We start from the raw sequence: 16,656 nt of genomic DNA on the forward strand, positions 1-16,656 counted from the left end.
CTAACGTACTTTGGACAGGTTATCAGGAGGGACCAGTCCTTGGAGGAGCACATCATGCTTGGTAAAACAGAGGGTCAGCAAAAAAGCAGAAAATCCTCAGTGAGATGGATTGGCACTGTGATTGCAACGCTGGGCTCAAACTAACGATGATTGTGAGGATGGCGCAGGACCGGACAGTGTTTTGTTCTGTTGTACGTAGGTGGGAACAGACTCAATGGCACCTAATAAGAACAACAAGAATGACTTTGAGTATCTTTTCATGTGCTTATTGGCTATTTGTATATCTTCGTTGGAGAAATGTCTATTCAAGCCCTTTGCCCGTTTTTAATTGGGTTGTTTGATTTTTTGTTGTGTATTTGTAGGAGTTCTTTAAATATTCTGTATATGAAACCCTTTTCAGATATATGATTTCCAAATATTTTCTCATTCTTGCGATTGTCCTTTTACTTTCTGGATCACGATCTTCTATGCAAAAAAGTTTTTAGCTTTCATGAAGTTCAATTTATGTAGTTTTTTCTTTGTTGCTTATGTTTTTGGTATCATATCTAAGAACTTATTGCCAAATACAAGATCTTAAAGATTTATTCCTGTTTCCTTCTAAGAGTTTTGTGGTTTTTAGTTCTTATTTTTAGGTTATTGATCCATTTTGAGTTAATTTTCATATATAGTGTGAGATAGATATTCAATTTCATTTTTCTGCATGTGGAAATCCAGCTGTCTCAGCACCGTAATTTACTGAAAAGACTATTCATTCCTCGTTGAATAAACTTGGAAACCTTGTCAAAAATCAATTGGCCATAGATGTGCAGGTTTATTTTTGGGCTCTCAATTTTATTCAGTTGGTCTTTATGTTTATCCTTACACCAGTACCATGCTGTTTTGATTACTTAGCTTTGTTGTACATTTTAAAATTGGGATGTTAGAGTCCTACTTCTTTTTTTTTCTCTTTCAAGATTGTTTTGGCTAAAAAGCACACTTAAAAAATGCTTACTGTGCAAGTTCTTTCAGATAAATATGACATAATAAAGAAAAAGCCTTTGAATAGTGGTAGAAAAACCTATATTTTGAAGATAAATTATGTTCAAGGGTATGTGGGTATGTATGTATGTGTATATGTATACCTTAGCTTTATGTAGTTTATATATACCTACAGATTGAAAGTTACTCACAGAAAAAAACAAAAAAACGAAGAACATTAATATCTCTTAATATTACCATCTCTTAAGGGTTCAAGTTTATGCACACATTCTGGGGTATTTCTTCTAGGCATTCACATGCTGTTACTTTGTTTTTATCCTTGTATGGCCTTTCTATCCCCCTACCCTGCTTTATTTTTCCCCATAGCACTTATCACTACTAGACATATATTTAACCTATTTGTTATTGTCTGTCTTCCCATAAGGGCAGGGGTTTTATCTTTTGTATACACTGCCATATATCTTTAGTACCTGGCTTGTGAAATAGTTAGTCGATACAGATTTGCTTAACAAAAAGAATGAATTAGCTATTAATATTTTCATCATTATTATTAATATTAGGTTGTGTTTGACCTGCTTATCTAGGAGTTCTAAAAGCTAAGTCTAACAGGCAAACCTTGCTCTGAAGCTTCCCATTGGCCTGTTAGAGACTTTGACCATCTGCAGCAGGGCTGCAGGCTACCCCTGCCCAATCCTGCCTCCTCAGTTTTCTCCCCAATAAACCTTTTATGTTCCTCACTATATCTCAGAGCCTGCTTCCCAGGGAACCCAGCCCTGACACTTCCCCCAAACAAATGTATGTATTAACAGATATGACAGTTAGAAAGGCTAAATATTAAAATGGAAAGGAGTAAATGCTGTAGACCAGCAAAAACTCCCCATGAAATTTCTAATATAAATTAATAGACGGTCATCAAGGGATTTTTACTATACAAAAGGACCGACCAAAGCTCTTATTAAATATCAAGAATGTGTTCAAAATTACTTCATCCCCAAAATTAATTTTAAAAAAATTTAGAAAATATGTCTACTGAGGAAATTTAAATTTCCCTTTAGTATGAATGATATATTAATAATAATTACAGCTGTTTGTTTAGAATACCTACTGTTTGTCAAGTATTGTGCTAATCACTTTACATACACTTTCTTATTTAACCTTCATGATGACTCTATGTGATTGTCCATTGTCTATAGATAAGGAAACCAAGGTTTAGAAATTATATAAATTGCCAAAGATTCTTCAGAGGGAAAATTTAGATCTAGGTGAAAAAGGATGCTCAGGTTCTTCACCACTGTCGTACATTAACAAGTCACCTAGGCTGATGTCATACATCTGCCAGACTGAATACAGGTACTTCTGTTTAGCTCTTTGAACAGCCTCTGAAGGCAAGTAGTATTGTTATCCACATTTTACAGATGATATAATTGAGGCCAAGTGAATTTGCATGGTTTGGGGATATTACCACCTAGTAGATTGAAGAGTTGGAATTTAGAACCAAGGCAATCTGATTAGAGAGCCTATCACAATGCCGTACTGTCTTCATCACGTTTAAACACAACTTGGCCTTGACCTGCAACAACCTGTCAATTAAGAACAAGGCAAGACCATTGCCAGTTATATTCAAGTTAAAGTGGATATTAAGAAAATTGGAGGACCAACTAGTGGCAGTTTTGCTAAAGGACCTAAAAAAAAAAAAAAGGACCTACTACCTCTTAAACTTTAGTCTTTACTTTGTGTTGACATGGTGGGATCCTATCAATCAACATTACTTGCCTATCAAACCTGTCATTTGCTTTTATAGAAATTGAAACTTAATATGTAGTAAGCCCCAGACAGTTGTGGGTACTCTGATGTGCTTAGAGACCTTCCAGGTGTTCAAATGAGAAATGACAGACTGAGCTTCACTTTCCACTGCAGTGTTTACCAGAACGGGCTCTGAGTATGAGCCTTTCCTCTTTGGGATGTGACAGAGAAAAGAATAGACAGAATGTCTGCCTACTTGCCATTCCTCCAATCACACACTGTCACATCTCTGGGCCATTACTCAAGCTGTTCCCTCTAATTAGAATTCGCTTTATTTCCTTCACTACCTACCCAAATTCTTTTTATCCTTCAAGATCTAGTTTACACCTCACTTACGTTGTGAAAACTCTCTGACCCTTCTCTGCATAATCAGCCACCATATTCGTTGAGAAAGTGACTTCTGTGCTCCCATTTTGTTTATACATCGCTTCTAGAATCTTCCACCATGTGATTTATTTAGTTAATTATATGTGCACATCCTAGGTTGTGAGTGCTTTGAAGGCAAGGACCAAGTATCTTAATTGTTTTTGAACTTGCTATGCTTAACATGGTGTCTGGTACATATAGATACAGAGGCTTTTAGATTGTTGAGGACTGGAATTTTCAGTAGCTGTGTCAGGAACAACACACTAATCCACAAGCCAATGAATAACCTTGGAACAATGTGAGGGCAGGGACCATGCATCTCTTACGTCAGAGCAGTGTCTCCAGTATCTAGCATGACGCCTAGCACATAGTAAGCACTGTGCTCACTAAATAGTTGTTGAAGTAACATTGTGACCCATCATTCTTACCAGGCTTCCATGAAACATGATGTACATTCCCACCCACATATTATTTCCATGAGATTGTCCTTGTGAAACATTGCACTCCTCATGCCAAAAATAATAGAAAGAGATTCTTAGTCAAAACAGGGACTTGGTGACCTGCTGTATCAGTGTACTTATAAATTTCTTCTTTCAGGTTCTCTATCATATAATTTAGCAGCAAGTAAGATTCCTGTGACCTTCCCACCCTTTATTGGCTCATATTGCAACTAATGGTAAAGTAGGGTTCTGATAGATCATATCTTAATGTAAGGCTTGAAGAACAGTGATGTACTTCATTTACCTCAAACACCTTTATTTGCCTGGCAGCTCTTCAACCATTACGTTTAAATTTAACATGATTCAGCGAGCCCTTCCACACCTGGGGAGGCGTTTTATGCTTCTGAACACAAATACACCCCTTTATACTCACACCCACCCACCCACTCAACCGCATGTGTTTTCCCAGCCTGAGCTTCATAATGGACCTGATTCTGGGTTAACGATGATACCTTCGTTCTCCTCCGAGGGTCCTCGTATATTGTTCAGTAAACTCAGTGCCATGCAATTATTGAACAAATAGACCATGAGTCAGCCTGTTAGAGTGGGTGATGATAGCTTATTTAAAATAATGATGGGAAAGGTTTAGAGAAAAGATGAAACATGGAATTTTGCCAAGTCAACTCAAGAATATAGGAGTTTTTGTCACTGTGTCCATTTCGGGCAGGTTTCAGTACTAATGAAACATGAGGCTTTTCCCCTTATAAAAAAATTTTCTACTCAAATATTTATAACAACATTAGTCATAATGGCCAAAAAGTAGAAACAGCTCAAATGTCCACTAACCAATGAATGAATAACAGAATGTGCTGTATCCATACACTGGAATATTATTGGCCATAAAAAGGAATGAATTACTGCTATATGCTACAACATGGATGAACCTTGAGAACACTATGCTGAGTGAAAGTAATCAGTCACAAAAGACCACGTATATGATTGCATTTATATGAAAGGTCTAGAATAAACAAATACATATATAGAGAAAGTAGACTTGTGTTTGCTTAGGGCTGGGGAATGGGAGGAGCCCTGGTGACGCAATGGTTAAGAGCTTGATTTCTAACCAAAAAGTCTGCAGTTCGAATCCACCAGCCGCTCCTTGGAAACACTATGGGGCAGTTCTACTCTGTCCTATAGGGTCACTATGAATTGGAATTAACTGAACAGCAATGGGTTTGGGTAATGGGAATATTGAGGGTAGGGGAATAATAGCTAAACAGCATAGAGTTTCTTTTTGAGATGATGAAAATGTTCTAAAATTGACTATGGTAATGGTTGTACATATCTGTGAATATACTAAAAGCCGTTGAATTGTATACTTTAAATGAGTATGTTGAATGGCATGGGAATTATCTCAATAAAGCTTTTTTTTTAAAAAAGAAATTTTACTTTGGGCTTTGAGCCTGCTTCCTAGATAGGCATAACCTGGGTAAGAGGAAATTAAGCAAGAAACACACTTGTTTTTCACAGAATAGTCCTTGCTGCTTCTGTGGCTGATCTAAGCTTACTCTACCTCCAAGTCCTCAAGTGTGCAACTACAGGAATGCAATTGAAATAAATAAAAATTCATAAATTAGGACCCATAATTTTAATCCAACAACTGACATGTTTTATTTGGCCTTTGCAGTGTTATCACAATTTTTAAATTTGAATCTCTGAATTCAAGACATACAGGCATCCAGTTTGCTATAGTCCCTGCCACCCTCTATTATCTTACACCTGGCAAGCTTCACTCATTTCTTAGCTGCTTGAACATTCAAACTTGAGGCTTTAGGAATAAACACATTGACAGGTCACAGCATCTCTTTGAACACCAGACATATAACATTATAGTATAAAAATAGTTGTTTCATGACTTCCTGATTAAAAGTCACAATGCTGAGGGAAACTTGTATGAGAGTTTGGATTCAAACTTAACGTATAGGCTATATTTTTCTGGGTGCTGTGAAGCAATTATAAATACAGGCAAGGTCTAAATTTGTAATGAATTCAATTATGAAGGGAGGATTCGGTAGACGAAGGTTTCAGATGGAAGCAAATAACTATTATTGGATCTATAAACCAAAAGGTCCTTAAAATCAGAAACTAACATATATTCAAGACATTTTCCTTCTTAGTTTAATAAACCATGCAGATAGGCAAGTAGTCTGGGATTCTGCTATTGTATACAAAAAAGACCAAAACCATTGTTGTTGAGTTAATTCTGACTTATATCCATCCTACAGGACAGAGTGGAACTAGGTTTCCAAGGCTGTAATCTTTACAGAAGCAGACTGCCACATGTTTCCCCCACAGAGCGGCTGGTGGGTTCAAACCATTGACCTTTTGCTCAACAGCTGTGTGCTTAACCGCTGTGCTGCCAGGGCTCCTTTGCTATGGCATAGCTACATATATTTGGATATACCATGGATTCCATTATTTTTCTCCAGGAAAACAGTTTCATATATTACAAGAATGATGTACCCAGGTTAGCTTATACCAGTGGTTTTTGAGGCTGAGAGTAATTCTTGGACTCCACCCCAGAGTTTCTGATTCAGTAGCTTTGGGCTGGGGCCCACAATTTTACTTCTTACAAGTTCCCAGGTGTTGCAGATACCTGCACCCCAATTTCAGCTGGAGAATGACCTCACAGTAATTTTCAAAACTATGAAAAATTCTGGGTAAGGAATCTAACTGAGCAGGTGGTAGCTGCCCAGCCCTTTAACCAGTGAGGCAGGTTGAGTCTGTTTCCAGAAGGACACGAGGAAGGCACACTGAGCAGGCTAAAACAATCAATGCTTACTAATCTTTCTTTGATTAAGGGAGAATGGAGCTTTTAAAGAAACTGTTCCTCTTTGGTATTACAGAATCATCTGCTTATTTTCTTTATGATAAAGTAATTTAAGAATGTCACATTCAAGGACTTGATGAAATGATTAGCGGTCTCTAGATTTTCGTGTTTAGAATTATGATCTAGCAAATAAAGTATGGGCAGGACATGTTCGTGAAACATTCAATGTCCTGCCTGGGTCATAAAAATGAGATGGGGCGGGAGATATGGAATAACGGTCAGTCATTTGTTTTTGGAATCCAGGCCTTGTTTTATGATAGGGAAAAAAAAATCTCTTTTTAAAATTAATTTGGGCTAATCTCAAAATTATATTTCTTCTAAAACATGGAGGTTTTGTTTTTGCGATATGTACTGAAGGTGCATATAGTAATAATTGCTTGTATTTATTGAGCTCATATTTTTTTGCTGCCTAATTTATACACATTAATTGAGCATTAAAACGACTCTATCAGGTATTATTACTCCTTATTATCCTTAACAGAAATTGAGGCTAAGTGTGTTTTAGTCACTTCCTCATAGTCACACTTCCTAAGTATGACTTACTACAGGGTCTGAGTTTTTTCTACTTCTCAAAACTTTTTCCACACGATTTCAAAAATACTGACTCAGATATTCACAACCCAAAACTGACTGAAGATGAACCACTGCCTCATCTACCCTGAGACCAGAAGAATTAGATGGTGCCCAGCTACAACTACTGATTCTTCTGATCAGGGCCACAACAGATGGATCTTGATAGAACAGGAAAGAAATGTGGAACAGAACCTCAAATTCATACGAAACCCAGACTTCTTGGACTGGTTGAGACTGGAGGACTCCCTAAGACTACTCTCCTGAGATACTCTTTAAACCTTGAACTGAAACTAGCCCCTGAGGTCACCTTTTGGCTAAAGAACAGACTGGCTCACAAAATTGAGAATATCACCAAGAAGTACTGTGCTTCTTTGAAAAATCATCTTTATGAGACCAAATGGTCAACAATTGCTTAAAAAAAAAGATGAGAAGGTAAGAGGGCAGAGAAGCCAGATTAATGGAAATGAAACAACCAGAACGGAAATAATGAGAATATTCATGCCTTGTGAAGAGTGTAACCAATGCCACTGAACAATTTGTGCAGAAATTGTTAAATGGGACCTAAACTGATTGGTAAACCTTCACCAAAAATGCAATACGATATTATTTAAAAAAAACAAAACAAAACTGACTAAGGGCATGAGAATAGTCAAGCAAAATGATGACCTTTGGGGTTCCCAGGTGTTTGTATTTCCTTGAAAATAGGATTAAATATTGTGATTAGTTTTTGGACTGTGTGGTCTGATGGTTGAAAAAAAAAGGAAGACAATTTATATATCTTGTTCATTTTGAAGATGTTGACTATAATTTTTGAGAACGAAAAAGTGCTAGGGGTATGGGGAAGAAAGAAAAACATACTGAAAGAAAAGTTATTACAGCTAAAACTTTACAACAGGATAAAATTACTTAGGCATTAAGTCTTCAACTTTAAAATATTCTGGTACCTTATTTAATCTCTGCTCATGCATCCAAGGTTGCACTTCCTCCTTTATATCTCCTAATTTTAGATTAGGAAAAAGCCCACATTATTTTCTTATGGCTCAGAAAACTCAGTAACATTCTCCCGGCAAGACTCAACCACAGGCTGACTGAGGGTGATGTCAACTCCCAATTAACGATACAGGAATAGTATTTACTGCTATGAAACTTAAAAATGTGTGCAGACCTTATCCTGTTCTTTACATCACACACCCCAGTAGTTAATTCATGTTGCTTTATAAAAGACATAAGAAGATGGCTACAAGTTAGCTTAGTTTTGCATGTGGGCATAGATGTATAAATCCATCTTATTCTTGTCTTGGTTTCTTTGCCAGGTAATTCTACTTAACCTTTAGATTCCAGCTTTCCAGTTGCTCAGTACAAAAGCACTGGGATCTGGCTAACTCCTGTCATTCTTTCCCACCCCACGTCCTATCCATCAACAAATCATGTCAGTTTTAACTGCAAAATGTATTCCAAATTTGACCACTTTCCATCCCTTTAACTGCTTCCACTCTGGTCCAAGCTACCAGCATCTCTCATTGAATAATTGCAGTGACCTCCTGCCTGGGTTCTCTCCTTTTACCTTTGCTCAATTTTAAGTCCCTGGGTGGTGAAAATGGTTAACATGCTTGGCTGTAACCCAAAAAGTTGGAGGTTTGAGTCTACCCAAAGGCATCTTGGAAGAAAGGCCTGGTGATCTACTTCTGGACAATGAACCATTGGAAAACCCTGTGGAGCACAGTTCTACTCTAACACACGTGGGTCACCATACATCGGAGTCAACTTGATAGCAACTGGTACTGGCATTACTGGTAGTCAAAGTTCAACAAAGCAGCCAGGGTGACTCTAACAGAGTGATAATAAAATGTTATTTTTTAAAAAGTCACTCATGTGCTCAAAATCCTCCAGTGGTTTCCTGTTACTATGCAGGGTAAAAGCCAAAGTCTTCTTAAACCAAAAAACTAAACGCATTGCCGTCAAGTCAATTCCAACTCATAGCAACCCTATAGGACAGAGTAGAGCTGCCTCATAGGGTTTCCAAGGAGTCTCTGGTGGATTCAAACTGCCGACCTTTTGGTTAGCAGCCAAGTTCTTAACCACTTCGCCACCAGGGCTCCAGTAAAGTCCTCACAGTGGCTTCCAACATCCTACACCATGGCCACTCTTTCTCTCATTTCATCTCTCTGCTCCAGCCACACTGGTTCCCCTGGGAATGCTCTTCCCACTGATCTCCACGTGGCCTTATCCACACCTTCTTTGGGTCCTTGCTCAAATATTGACTTCTTTTCTGTCAAGTCTTCCTTAACTGTTTTATTTAAATCTGGTCTCTGCCTGCCTCCCTGATACTCTTCTTCCTACTTTATTCTTTCCATTACTCTTTTCATCATTGTACATACTATATATATTTTATATTCTTATTTTTAATATCTCCTTCTTCAAGAATGTAGCCTTCAAGAAGGCAGGTGTTTCTGTTTGTTTATGTTTACTGTTGTATCTATAGTGCCTAGAATGTTGTTATCGGCTGCCATCGAGCTGGCTACTGACTCATGGTGACCCCACAAACAATGGAACTAAACACTGCCTGGTCCTGTGCCATCCCCACGATCAGGTGTGGATCAGGGCATTGTGATCCATAGGATTTTCTAGGCTGATTTTTGGGTATAGATCACCAGGCCTTTCTTCCTAGCCTGTCTTAGCCTGGAAGATGAAACCTGTTCAGCATCATAGCAACACGCAGAACTCCATTGACAGATGGCTACAGGTGAGGTGCACTAGCCAGGAATCAAACCCAGGTGTATCCTACATGGAAGGTGAGAATTCTACCACTGAACCACTCCATGCCTTCAGACCCTAATTAAAAAAACAAAAACAAAAACTTTGCAGTCGGGTCGATTCCGACCTTTCGGTTAGCAGCCAAACTCTTAACCACTGCACCACCAGGGCTCCTTCCAAGCACCTGGTGAATTAGAAGTATGATCTTTTGGTTAGCAGCAGTAGCTCTTAACTACTGTGCCACCAAGGTTTCCATGTGCCTAGTATAGTGCTGGATATAGATTCTCAATAAATATTTGTGAATATTGAATCCTTTCCAGACAAGACTTACTTCTGACTATATTTAACACTTCAAGTGAATATTTATTTTTGAATATTTATTTTGTAGTAAAGCCAGAGATTAAAACTACCTTCCTCCCCGCTCCCCTTGGCCAGACAGGTAACTTGACAGGGTATGAAATGGTGTGGTCAGGTCTGGTATGGTATACCGTGTATTCAGAGCAGAAGGACACACACACACTCGGGAATAATTCTTGAAGGAATTGAACTAGTCCATCTGCACCTTTTTTGTGCCATCCTGCAATGTACCTGTGAGTTGGCTGCTTGGGTTTATGGCATTAACTGAGGTCATAAAAGCTATCAAGTTTAAAACATAAAAGGAATGAACCATACCCCTGTGGTTTGAGAACTGTTTTCTCACTAAGCAAATCAATTGGTCCCTGATAACCAATGTTAAGGTAGTATTAAACACTGGGTATCTAATCCATACCTAGAGAGGCCAAGAAGGAACCATTCCTGACATGGAAATGGCATGTGAGTGAAGCAGAACCATGACTTCCCTAAGCAGAGGTCTGTATGTTAGTTTCATTATAACGCTTGAGTTGGGAAATCTGCCCCTTTACGCCCAAAGCCCTGAGCAGCCAGCTATGACCAAAGAATGTTATATGCCAGCCTTCTTGATCCTCTTGTACTATTCATCCCAATCACTAAATAGGCTCTTCTCTCCTTTGAAAGAGACATGAGCTTCTGTGCTTCATAACCCCCAACCAACATGCCAAGCAGCTTAAGAAATTATGCTGAATCAGAAGCAACACAGGCTGCCAATTCATGCATGTCAAAGGTTTCTTAGCACCATTCAAAGTCTGCTTTGACGACCGAAGCCTATGATGGTAGGTCTGAGTTTCCAGCAAGTCTGGAATGAAAGATCTGGCAGAAAGTTATGTGTTTTTTTTTTTTTTTTTTCCTGGACAAATTTTCCCCTACATTTTCCTGACTCTCCTGATACCTATTATGTCATGCCCCATCATGTTAGGCCAAGCAGCATCCTACAATGCAGCGGAAAACAACAATTTTAAGAAATCTAGGGGATTAGGTATCTGTGTAGAGCTTGTGCTAGATACTCAAATAAATAGCTCCTGGGTACACAGTTAGTCAAGGGTGCTAGCACCTGAGACTTTTGCAGTGTTTGTGATACTGATGAAACATGTAGAAGCCAAGAGCTAGAACTGTGGGAAGGAGAAGCAGAGGTTAGAAAGTATCATGCATATATATTGCTGTGGAAGAGTTGTAGAACCAATGAGAAACACTTAATATAAATAAGTTTTCGAAGGCTAGGTTTTCAAGGATTTTTTATATTTAACCGTCTTTAACTTCTGTTTCCTGTAACCACAACCCCACAAAGTAGAATTCTTAAATGAAGGAAGTCATAACTTCAGTTTTTGTTTATTGGTCTTGTTAAGTGTCTTTTCTCCTTGACCTTTCTGTCCCTTCAGGTCCATTCTCCATCTTCTGTGCCCTGCTCTTTGCCCGTATTCCTTTGGTAGGACCCTGGCTGATACAGTGCCTGGTACCAAGAGGAGTCTGAGAAAACACCTTCAGGAAGGCATTCTGAAACTAGGGTTGATCACCTATTTGAGGAACACATGAATGGCCTTCTTGCCAGGATAAATTGGACCCTGGCAATGTGTGGCATGCAGTATTGCTATGATTTCTCAAATGATCACTGGTGGAGGTATGAGATGGAGAGCTGCTGAAAAGCAAGGTTTTGGATGATCAAGTGATGGCTCCATCTGAGATTGCTATGACCGCAATGGTGATTATAAAGATTATAGGGTGTACTCACTCTACCTGATTATGTGAAGAGCTTATAAAAAGGAAACAATATGTTTAGGGCCTTGAACTCCCAACTCAAAGTGGGGGTGGAGAACCAGAAAACACTTATAATGGCAGAAATATGGCTGTGTTTGGGCTCAAGAATGTGGCATTTACCTCACCAAGGCTGCTCTGGCTGTGGCCATTGCTGAGTGCCTCACTGTCAACACAGAGGCCAACAGTGAGCACCTGATACGTCATTACTCCTGGGGAGAATAGCCAGCCACCTGGAGGAGGCAGAGATTTGTCCTCATGGAATAGATTAGTATTCCGATTCAAATTTGCTTGTGTGCTTGCAGTATGTAAGCAAACCAAACCAAACCTCTTTGCCGTTGAGTCAATTTGGACTCAGAGCAACCCTATAGGACAGAGCAGAACAGCCCCATAGAGTTTCCAAGGAGCAGCTGGTGTATTCAAACCGCTGACCTTTTGGTTAGCAGTCAAGCTGTTAGCCACTGTGCCACCAGGGCTCCGTACTTAAGCCAGACCTGCAAAATTCCTAGACTTATAGGATGCCTTACTCACTGCCATGGTATCCTTCTCAATTGAGCCACTTTCCAGGGAATTCACAGAAAAAGTAGTGGCCATGGGTTCTTACTTGTGGGATTCATTGGTCTTAGTACAAACAGCACCACCCAGAAGCAAATGAAAGTGGAGGGGTGGGGAGCAGCAGGGTGATCTACTGTAGGTGCAGGCAATAAAGGGATGCATTGCCTGCTGAGAATTAAAAATAACTATAAAACTGACTAAAAGTCTATCTACTTTTTATATTCACCATGTAGTGGCGAATCTAAACATCAGTGATAAAACGCTTCTCCCCACAATGGCAACTGCTCCCTCTACCCCCATCTTTGTTTCTCCACTGAGTATTAATTAATATTTAAGTTTCCAGATAGTTTCCTACAAAAAATATCAGGTTACCATCTGGGGCAGAAGTTTTCAAAAGGGTTTTTCTATAGCAAGTGTCCCTCCCTTCATGGGGAACTCTCTTATTTTATTTTGCATTCTTACACAGAAAGTTTAATGTTTGTACCTGAGCATTTCATTTTTAAAAGAGTTAATTTGGTGCAGTTATCATATTATAAAAAGGATCTTAGCAACTCTTGAATTAGATTCCGAACATTAAGCAAAAGAAAGAAAAACTTGAGGCTAAAATGTCGGAAACCATTGTTGAGTAAGTAACCAATCAGAAAGTAAGACAGGCGAACGGGAAATTGCAACAACAAATAGAAGTCATTTAAAAAAATTTTGTTTCTTTCATTTTACAAGATAGAAAGTTAAAATGCTTAACTTATCTGTTTAATTCTGGAGACCTCACAGACTCTTTAATTATGCTGGACACCAAGAACCAATCTTAGAAAGTCTTAGGCTAGAAAAAAAAAAAAAATTTTTTTTTTCTTTTAAAAGAACTAAATCCAAGGAGATTCAACATTACCTCTACTGTATCTAGTATGATGAGAAATCACTGTAGCACTCTCCTATTTCCTTATTTAGGTCTCATTTTTTATTTTGTTAGAGTAATGATGTTAGGTTAGTTTTTAGAGATTCTTTTGCAGGGTTCTCAGCCAGAAGCTTAATTAAATATTAATAGTAATATTATTCACCCACTCAGTGCCAGGTTTTTTGTTTTCTTTATGTTGAGGTGTAATCCATACTGAAGGCTGTAGTCATTGATCTTCATAGGTAAGTGCTTCAAGTCTCCTTCACTTTCAGCAACCAAGGTCTTGTCATCAGCATAACACAGGTGTTAATGAGTCTTCCTACAATCTTGATGCCCCATTATTCCTTAGAGAGTTCAGCTTCTCAGAGTATTTGGTCAGCATACAGGTTGAATCGGTATGGTGAAGGGGTACAACCCTGACGCACACCCCTCCTGATTTAAACCTTGCAGTATCCCCTTGTTCTGTTTGAACGGCTGCCTCTTGATCTACGCACAGGTTCCTCATGAGCACAGTTAAGTGTTCTGAAATTCCCATTCTTTGTAATGTTATCCATAATTTGTTATGATCCACACAGTCGAATGCCTTTGCATAGTCAATAAAACACAGGTAAACATCTTTCTGGTATTCTCTGCTTTCAGCCAGGATCCATCTGACTTCAGCAATGATATCCCTTGCTCTACTTCCTCTTCTGAATCCAGCTTGAATTTCTGGCAGTTCCCTGTCGATATGCTACTGCAGCCTCTTTTGAATGATCTTCAGCAAAATTTTACTTGTGTGTGATATTAGTGACATTGTTTGATAATTTCCAGATTTGGTTGGATCACTTTTCTTGGAAATAGGTATAAATATGGATCTCTTTGAGTCAGTGGGCTAGGTAGCTGTCTTCTAAATTTCTTGGCATAGATGAGTGAGCACTTTCAGTCCTGCCTCTGTTTGTTGAAACATTTCAATTGATATTCCTTCAACTCCTGGAGCCTGGTTTTTTGCCAATGTCTTCAGTGAGGTTAGACTTCTTCCTTCAGTACCATCAGTTCCTGATCATGTGCTACCTCCTGAAATGGTTGAACGTCAACCAATTCTTTTTGGTATAGTGACTCTGTGTATTTCTTCCTTCTTCTTTTGATACTTCCTTCATCATTTAATATTTTCCCTGTAGAATCTTTCACTTTTGCAACTTGAGGCTTGAATTTTTTCTTAGGTTCTTTCAGCTTGAGAAATGCCTAGGATGTTCTTCTTTTTTGGTTTTCTAACTCCAGCTCTTTGCACATATCATTACAATGCTTTGCCTTCTTGAGCTACCTTTTGAAATCTTCTGTTGAGTTCTTTTATTTCATCATTTCTTCTTTTTGCTTTAGCTACTCAACGTTCAAGAGTAAGTTTCAGAGTCTCTTCTGACATCCATTTGGGTCTTTTCTTTCTTTCCTGTCTTTTTAATGACCTCTTGCCTTCTTCATGTATGATGTCTTTGATGTCATTCCACAACTTGTCTGGTCTTCAGTCATTAGTGTTCAACACGTCAAATCTATTCTTGAGATGGTCTCTAAATTCAGGTGGTATACTCAAGGTCGTACTTCAGCTCTCATAGACTTGTTTTAATTTTCTTCAGTTTTAACTTGAACTTGTATATCAGCAATTGATGGTCTGTTCTACAGTTGGCCCCTGGTCTTGTTCCGACTGATGATATTGAGCTTTTTCATTGTCTATTTCCACAGATGTAGTCAATTTGATTCCTGTGTATTCCATCTGGTGAGGGCCATGTGTATAGTTGCCGTCTGTGTTGGCAAAAAAAGGTATTTGCAATGAAGAAGTCGTTGGTCTTGCAAAATTCTATCACATGATCTCTGGCATTGTTTCTATCACCAAGGCCATGTTTTCCAACTGCCAAAGCTGCTTCTTTGTTTCCAACTTTTGCATTTCAATTACCATTAATTATCAATGCATACTGATTGCATGTTTGATCAATTTCAGACTGCAGAAGTTGGTAAAAATCTTCAATTTCTTCATCTTTGGCCTCAGTGGTTGGTGTGTCAATTTGAATAATAGCCCTATTAACTGGTCTTCCTCATAGGTGTATGGATATTATCCTATCACTGACAATATTGTACTTCAGGATAGACATCGAAATGTTCTTTTTGACAATGAATGCAACACCATTCAAGCTGTCACTCCCAGCATAGTAGACTATATGATTGTCCAGTTCAAAATGGCCAATACCAGTGCATTTCAGCTTACTAATACCTAGGATATTGATGTTTATGAATTCTATTTCATTTTTCATGATTTCCAATTTTCCTAGATTCATACTTCATACATTCCACGTTCTGATTATTAATGGATGTTTGCAGCTGTTTCTTCTCATTTTGAGTCATGCCACATCAGCAAATGATGATCCCAGAAGCTTCTCCAACCACATCATTAAGGTTGACTCTATTTGAGGAGGCAGCTCTTCACCAGTCCTCTTTTGAGTGCCTTCCAACCTGAGGGGCTCATCTTCTGTCATTATATTAGATAGTGTCCTGCTGCTATTCATAAAGTTTTCACTGGCTAAATCTTTTCAGAAATAGGCTGCCAGGTCCTTCTTCCTAGTCTGTCTTGGTTTGGAAGCTCAGCTGAAACCTGTCCGCCATGGGTGACCCTGCTGGTATTTGAATACTGGTGGCAAAGCTTCCAGCCTTGCAGCAATAGACAAGCCCACACAGTATGACAAACTGACAGATGCGTGAGGGACTGCTCTGCTAGGGTATCATAAAGTCACGTAAGACCCACCCCGTTCCGTATATCCAGAGGCCTTCTGGGATGAGTGTAAACATGCAGGACTGAGCCTTTTACCTAAAAGAGATTAAACATTTACCCAAATTAAAAACAAAACAAAAAACAAGCCTGTTGCTTTAGAGTCGATTGCGACTCATAGCAACCCTATAGGACAGAGTAGAACTGCCCCACAGGGTTTCCAGAGAGCACCTGGTGAATTTGAACTGCTGACCTTTTCGTTAGCAGCCATAGCTCTTAACCACTATACCACCAGGGTTTCCTTTACCCAAGTAGACTATTTAAATTATAGTATCAGACTAAATTTATGAGTTTGAATTAAAGTATAGTGTATCTCTTTTTCTAGGTAGTAAGAAAAATCAGATCAGCTACAGAGAAAATAAAGAAACTATGTATTTTCTGCACATCTGAGACATAATATTTAAAATATTAATCACTATGCCCAATGAGCACATTGCAGTCTCCAACAAAGTCATGAATGTTAGGTAGA

This window comes from Loxodonta africana, chromosome 9 (genome assembly GCF_030014295.1).
Source record: "Loxodonta africana isolate mLoxAfr1 chromosome 9, mLoxAfr1.hap2, whole genome shotgun sequence".
In the NCBI taxonomy this organism is placed as follows: domain Eukaryota; kingdom Metazoa; phylum Chordata; class Mammalia; order Proboscidea; family Elephantidae; genus Loxodonta; species Loxodonta africana.